The following is an 8,281-nucleotide window of genomic DNA, read 5'->3' as shown; positions in this document are numbered from 1 at the left end:
AAGAGGAATCTGCTCGATTTTAGACTCAGAGAATAAGACCACAAGAGCATCAAACTTTGGAAATTGAATAGAGACTGAGTTGTTCCCTCACGAGTGCTCAGATGGTTATTATTGAATTACCCAGAACCTATTGGTGAGCTGCCCAAATATGCATACAGTATGAATACATATCTATATATCATTCATTATATCAAATACATTTCTGAAAGAATGTCTGATTATGGGTTGAATATTCCTGAGGTCAGTCATGAAAATAGCCTGATATGAAAATCATAAACCTCCATAAAATATAGTGATATTTCTTTGTCATTTTGGTTTACTGAATGTGAATTTATAGGTGACAATGTCATATCACAATTTTAAAAGTTGGGTATCTCTGCTAGACAAACTTGAATAATACAATCATTATGTCCTTTCTAAAATGATACCACATCGGCTACGGGATTTTTCTGAGTCTGAACAATTCTACCACTTTGATAGGAGGAAGCTGATGCTAAAGACTTCATTCATTCTCTTCTAGGCAACTTAAATGCTAGGGAATACTAGATTTTTTTCTTATTGTCCATGTGTTATAGAGAACTTCGGAATCTTCTTCAATTTTATATCAATAAGAAAATATGTAATGGTTTATATCAGATATGCCCTCCCATGGATTCTGCCTTTTACCCATAAACACACAATTAATTTTAGAAGTCAGGGTCAGCAATTTTGTTTTTTCAGAACTTCCTTCTCCCCTAGACTGGATCAAACTCTGGATGTGGATTAGAACAATCTTTTAGCTAGCCTCCAAATCTTCTATGTGTACACTAAGCTTTATCTCTTTTTAAATTTAGATATTTACTTTGACATGCCAAATGAAAGTTTTGGAACACAAGCCTCATTCTTTTCTCTGAATACAGGTTTTAATAGAAAAGCTCTTGGCTTTCTAAACTGTTATTTTTTTCTATGAATTTTAAAAGCCTACTTAGAGGCTCAAAATGTAGTGAATTAGCTTTCTTTTTCTCTGGTTTTGGCTCTGCGGGTCCTTTCCTGTAGGCAAGTTTAAATTGGGAACAAAGAAAATGTCTGTTAGTGTATTTAAAGCTTATCCTGGCATTTGGTAAAATAATGGAATTATTGAGTTACATCCTAGCATTTGGTAAAATAAAGGAATTGTTGAGTTACATACATGACATGATTAACATGAACTGCTTTCATAAATGGTGTACAAAACAACTCAATTCAGTGTGTCTATGACTAAGACTTCTAGAGCCAAAGACTTTTAAACTTTATTCAATAGTATAAAATGTATCTACCCAGACAGTATCTACTTACTGGGATTCTTCTCTATATATTTAAGCCATAAAAGATAGAGAAGTCCATTAAATGCCATTAATTTAGCATGGTTGTTTCTGACCACTGGTCGCTGTGTTCTGAGGAGAGCTGTGTGTATTTGACCACCAGTTCCCTGTCCTCAGTCCTCTTGTTGCTTTGTTTTAGATTTCTCATACTTAATTTTAGTTTTTTATTTATACCTTCCCTTCCCTTTCAGAAATTATCTAGTTGATAATAATGTATACATCTGGTTTTTTTTTTGACCCTGAACTAACCATATAGTCTTTAACATTCTTCCACGTACAGAGAGTTCAGGTTAGACAACCAAGTTGTTTCTAATGTAAATAAAAACAATGAAATGCATCCCAAACTACTATACAGCCATCATTAATTGTATTAATTTATAGCCTAAACAGCTTTCGTATTTTTTATATTCCCCATGCATATAAAATTAGGTCTTTTTTTGAGCTATGTCAATAAACTCAAGAATATCTCTTAAGTTTTTCCCTACTGAAAAGTAACCCTGTGTTAGTTCCTACATGGTTTTTCTACTGACGTAATCTCACATCTTTGAATCTCCTGTGAAAAATTACAAAATTTCTTGCTTATTGAGTAACAATCTTGATGAAATAAAACGCAAATTATTCTCAAAGAATAAAATGGTTTTAAATTCCAGGAACCTCATAACTAAATTCAGATTAACATGTCAATTAAAGATCGTTCCAAGTGCCTTCTGGACCATTTTCTCGGGGCCTCAGGTGTGGCGGGTTCAGGCTAAGGCCCACATTATATTAGTGAGATATCCCAGCATTTGCTGAAAGCATTGCTTCTGAACATTAGCTCCAGAGAGGCAAGGGCACTGCTTTTCCCCCATAAACCAGTGCCTAAGGTCTTAGTACATATCTATTGAGCAAATACATTTATATCTACGTTCTTTACAGAACTGAGTCACAGCTCCTTGTGACCTTCACTGCTTCAAAAAGTTACCAAAATATGCAAGCTTGTAACGCTTGTTTCATATTTATATGATGCGAATAAAGTCTAGGATGCTTCATCCTAAAAATAAAGCATGGTCACGACAGCCATCTAATATTGTGACTTGTTTGAGATTGTGACGACTCATATATGTTCAAACTCATATCCTTATTTTAGGCTATTTTTGAAACAGAAATAAGAAATAACTGCGTATCCTAAAAGATACTTATAAACACTCTGTAGTTTGTTATACTTAAACATTTTTGTTGTTGTTACAGGTATTTTTGTCAGTTTGAAATAAACCTAGACAGACCCGGAGAGAGGGATCTCAATTTGGGAATTGCTTCGATCAGACTGAACACGTCTCTGGGGATTTTCCTTGATGATTGACTCATGTGTGAAGGCCTGGACCCATTGTGTGCTATGATGTCCCCGAGAAGGTAAGCCTGAGGTATTTAGTAAATGTAACCGAGAAGAAGGCAGAGAAAACAAGCCACTTAGCCGCTTTCCTTCATGGTTTCTGCTTCAAGCTCCTGCCTTGAGTTCCTGTCCTGAGATTCCCTAGTGATGAGGTAGATATGAAATGAAACAAACTGTTTTCCTCCCCAAATTGCTTTTGGTTGCAATGTTTATCACGGCAATGGAAAGCAAACAAAGACACTTGTTTAGAATTTAAAAATAGAGATTGATGTAATTCTTAAATAAATGTATACTTAGATTAAAATGTGAATTTTATACAGCTATTTCTAAAAGAGCTGCCTCGTTTAGAATGTAGAAATTTAAGAAAAGTCTGTAGTTTATGACTTAAATTAGGTGCAATAAGTTATCACTTCAGTTTTTGCTTTTTTACTTCCTAATTTCATGGATGTTTCATTTCTACTTTTAGAACAGAACTCCAAAGATTTATATTGCCTATAAAGCTCTGAATGAGCCCATGCCTTTCCTCAATCTTCTTCTTCTTTTCTCCTCTGAGTGTCTTCAAATATCAAATCTTCCACAGTCTTTCCAAACTCATTGCTGCCTACCACATTATCAAAATCTTTCTATTCCTTTAAGCAAGGTTTCTTCTGTTACTCAGATTTTAGCTCAAATCACCCTTTTGATTCTTTTCCTTTCCTCTGTTAGTAATCAATACAAAGGGACTTTTACAGAGTTGCACTGTTACACACACTGTTCCTTGAGCTCAATTAAAAGTTTTATATTGCTTTTAAATTTAATTTATTTCTGTTCTCCACTGAACTATAAACTGCACCAGGATAAGGAAGGTTTGCTTTGCTCAAAATTATATGTTCAGTAACTAGCACTGAGATTAGCACACCAAAATATTTACATCTGCTTTCTCTTATTCCTCTGACTTAAAGCCATGTATCATTTATTTATTGACACACACCTAAAACATAAGATTCAATTTAAGAATCTAATAAACTTCTGGTACTCCCACTGTTTTCTATTCTGTTTAAAATAGCCTATTATAAATAATTGGCCAATTCTAATCTAAAAATAATAATCTGAAAATAATTCACTGTACTATTAGTTAATTGAGGTGTTATACAACTATAATCCCAATACTGGGAAGGTTGAGGGGAAAATGAGTTTTAAGGTAGCATGTCTCTAAATAAATAAATAAAATTGTGGGGACTTAAAGATTGGAAAAAATACTTCTTTGATTTAAAAATTGGAAAAGACTCATTCTTCTGTTTAACAAAAGCTATCATGTTGTTCATATATGTAAAACTTAAACATAGTATTTATAAAAGTAAAATTAGTCATGTTAAACATATATAGAATTTCATTTGGCTAACTACAGAAAATTCTCAAGCAAGCATTCAGGAAAATGGTATAATTGGCTTGACTTCTAATGGGCACTAACAATCTGATCAGAGAGCACAGGAGGAAAGGGTGAAGGAGAAGGCTAACACTTCAGGCAATGTGCTGCAGCTACCTCATATCTGATGAACATCACCAGATCATCATCTCAGACAGACAATTCAAAGCAAAATTCCATTCTTGAGAAGAGCTAAAATTATAATTGTCTTTACTGCTTTCTCTAGTTTAGTTCTAATTCCTGAAGAGTCAACCCTTTCACTTCCACAGACTGGGAAAATATAAAAATAGATATAGATAAATACAGTTGTAAGTAACTTATAGGAACATACACATATCAGGAAAACTAAACTATGCTTTAAATCAGAGGCATCTCTTTGTATTGTATGAAGAGGAATTCCTAAAGCATTTACACAGTGCTAGTTTCTCATACACCAATATTTAGTAAATACTGAGATGGTAGATATAAGTGTAGGTAAAAGATTGAGCACGGGAGAACTCAAATAAGTTTAATAGAAAAAAACACTATGATCCAATTATGTGTCTTCCTTTTCAGTTCTCTAAATGGCTTGCAACTTTTTTGCTTCTGATAATTTATACATTTGCATTCTTGTTTTATATCTAATCACTTCCTGTTAGAATTTCACATCTTAGTCCAAATACCATTTTCTCATAATTATCCAATTTATTTTTGTACTTATCAAACTTTTAAAATTATGAGAGATTATATGTACATGTTGGGTAATTATGTCTGTGTTTTTGTAACACTCTTCATCATAAGGTATGAAGCAATTAGTATTGTTTTGTTCATTGTTGTATTCCAGTGGGCCATCATGATGCTTTGATCACTTTTGCATGAATATAGAAATGAGTGAATATCATTTTTATCATCTCTCTTCCAGCATTGATGATGCTAAACAGCACACATTTCTTGTCATATTATCTGATTTTCCCTATAAATGATAAATTTACTTTCAAGGTAGTTATGGTCCTTTAAATTCATTTTTGGTGTCTTATAAGTCCCTGAAATAGCTGATATATGATTATTATTATTTGAATGAACATGAATATCATATTAATGTGAATTGTTAGTAGTGCAATATGTTTGGAGCATATGGGTTGCAAGGTAGGAAGAAAATCAGACTGAAATTTGAAAATTGACCATGATAAGCGTACATTTTACATGTGAGTAATTAAAATGGAAAAGCTAAAGAAAAGGGTATTTGGAATTATCAGATAATGAGACATAAGGTCAGAGGAAAGTTTTTCGAGGTTGGATGTGCAGAGTTCTTTGGCAAACTCTCCTACAAATAGACCACAATTAGTCAGAAACCATTTCCATCTGCTTCCATTCCTTAGCAGATTTTGACTAAAGCCGCATCACTCTCTGTGAAGGAAGTTTCAGAACACTTTCCTGCTTTGGTCCCGAAAACAGCTGGTGGAAACCGAGAAGCCACACATCATCTCTAAGAAACCAAACACTATGAAAATAGTTGACTTATGTCATGAATCATTTTCAAACAATTTTCTATTAAAAAATGGTCACTCATTACAACAACGTAAACACTGGAACATTTATTTTTTTTTACTCTATAAATATGTTAAAAGAACAGACATGAGTTGATAAACAGCGTGCAGTTAAGGAGACACAAGAGCCACCTCAGATTTGCTGAGGAAAAAATTATGAATTGAAGAGTGAAGTACATATCTTGACGAGTTCCATTGCTGTATATCATGGAGAAGAAGATGAAACTGAGTTGCTGATTGTGATGTCACAATTTAGCAATACTGGTAATGAAAGAATTCCAAGTAAAGTCACGGCAGGAGCATGTTTTGTTCAAGGCAGAATACAGGCATCGCATTCTACTTACCCTTTCTCTTTAAGTTTCCATTTCACTTCTCAGGCATTTTGGTCACTGTAATTATATTCTTTCTTTTTCTTTATTTTTTCTTTCAGACTGGAGCTTTCCCTTTTCCCCATTTACCACCACATCCCCTCTCCAAAAGAACCATTCCTTTCCCTTTGTCTCCAGAAAAGAACAGGTCATCAGTGATACCAGCCAAACATGTCATATTAATATGCAATAAGACTTGGCACAAACCCTCATATCAAGGTTGGATGAGGCAATTTAGTATGAGGAAAAGGGTCCCACAAGTAGACATATGAGTCAGTCTCTTGGAGTTCATATGAGCTTGCTCAGTTGTTCTAGATAGCCATGCTCTCTTGGTGTCTTCTATCTCTTCTTTCTCTTTATTCCTTCTGCTTTCTTTTACACTGGATTCCCTAATCTCTGAGGGGAGGATTTGATGGTGATATCTCATTTACAGCTGTATGTTCTAAGGTCTCTCTCTCTCTCTCTCTCTCTCTCTCTTTCTGCATAAGGTCTGTCTGTAGGTCTCTTTGTTTCCATCTGCTGCAGAAGAAACACTCTCTAATTATGACTGAATAAGGCACTGATTTATGAGTATAACAGAATACCATTAGGAGTCATTTTATTGCTTCTATTTTTGTTTAAAACAGTAGTATTTGGTTTTACCTTAGACTCTGGCCTATCTAGACTCTGGTTCTTGGTCAGGCAAGCAGTGCCAGGAATGAATACCATATTATGGGGTAGACTTTAAGTCAAGTCAGATATCAGTTGGTTGCTCCCACAAGGTCTGTGCCACATTGCCCTAACATATTTTGAAGCCAAGAAAGATTATAAATCAAGGTTTTTGTGGTTGAGTTTTTGCTTTTCGCTTTGGGTAGCCTGCAGAGTATCTTTCAATGTCATAGACACTAGAACAATGGAATGAAGGTTCTATGTAGGCACCAGTTTGACCTCTTCATGTTCAATGAGTTCTGTGGGTGTTGTCTTCAGCAATGGGGTCTAGCTACCAGTTTGCAGAAAGAAACCTACTATTTTATCAGAAAGGCACCCTGGGTCGTTTGGTGATTTCCATGATAATGTTTTAGCAAACAACTCAATTGGATATTGCCTAGTCCCTAGTACTGGAAGCTTTGTTTGGTGACAAGAGATGGCCAACTGGAACTCCATCTCTCTGGAGACTTTATTATGTATGACTGACTTAAGGGGAACAAACTCCAGTCAGCACTAGGGTATGTTAAAAAATCCATGAATGCAATGACTACTTAGGAACAGATCTTATCTATATAAAGTTTAGATATCTTCTGTCTTATATGTGAGGGAAAAATACAAAAACATAGACATATTCTGATGGTAACTTTTTCTATACTTTATCTTTAAAAAAATCCTCTCTGAAAAATCTCTCTTCACAGCTTCCTAATAACTCTACATCCTTTCTCGTTGCTCTACTCAGCAGGTTCTCTGAGTAGCTCTGCATCTTTCTACATCTCTCTCTATACCCTTCCTCTACTCTTCCTTTTACAATCAAACTCTAGACAATTATAAGTTACATTCTCAAGGCCTGATCCTTCTCATATCACAAGATAAGTCACACAATTTCTCTTAGGCTAGGGAGGTTGTATTGACCAGCCAGTGAATAATGCTTAGCCTTGCACATAGCTCAGATGGTTAGGGTTTGCAGGAAGAAAATGAGGCTGGAATTCAAGACTTAACAATAACAATTATTAACTGGATCTTGAGTGGTAGAGAGTACATGCAGACTAAAGTTACTTCAAGCTCTGACCTTATATCAACAACAAACAATACTTGGAAAAATGACCTCCTGTATTTGTCCCCATAGGCAACCAGCTGACTTTGAATTTGTTCTGAGTCTAAAGTAGCTGTCTGGGTAAAAGACTGTCTTTGTGACTCAGAATCCTATGTCAATGTAAGGAATGTAAAATATCCTAGAATTATCTCTTTTCATCAGAATTATACAGTTAGGCAGAAATCATATTCCTGATTATCCACAGCTATATTTGTGCCCAGTAGATGGAATATTTACATGAGATAAATACAAAGCAATGGAAATGTATCCAAAGCTGTTCTTAGGGAAGAAATGAACTTCTTAGAGAATAAATGATGTGGTGCATGAGAGAAATTAAAAATCTAGGCGACTGGTTTTCAAAGTCAGTAGTCCTGTAAGCCTTGCAAGGCAGGTTGATCTCTATTAGAGATATAGTCTGGTGGATCAACATCTGAATTATCAATTTCCATTTGCTTTATCCTTCCATGGCCTCCTGCAATTAGGATCATGTTCA

The sequence above is a fragment of the Microtus pennsylvanicus genome, chromosome 19 (genome assembly GCF_037038515.1).
Source record: "Microtus pennsylvanicus isolate mMicPen1 chromosome 19, mMicPen1.hap1, whole genome shotgun sequence".
NCBI classification, from domain to species: Eukaryota; Metazoa; Chordata; class Mammalia; order Rodentia; family Cricetidae; genus Microtus; species Microtus pennsylvanicus.
The sequence above is the reverse complement of the archived record's forward strand: the minus strand, read 5'-3'. Positions refer to the sequence as shown.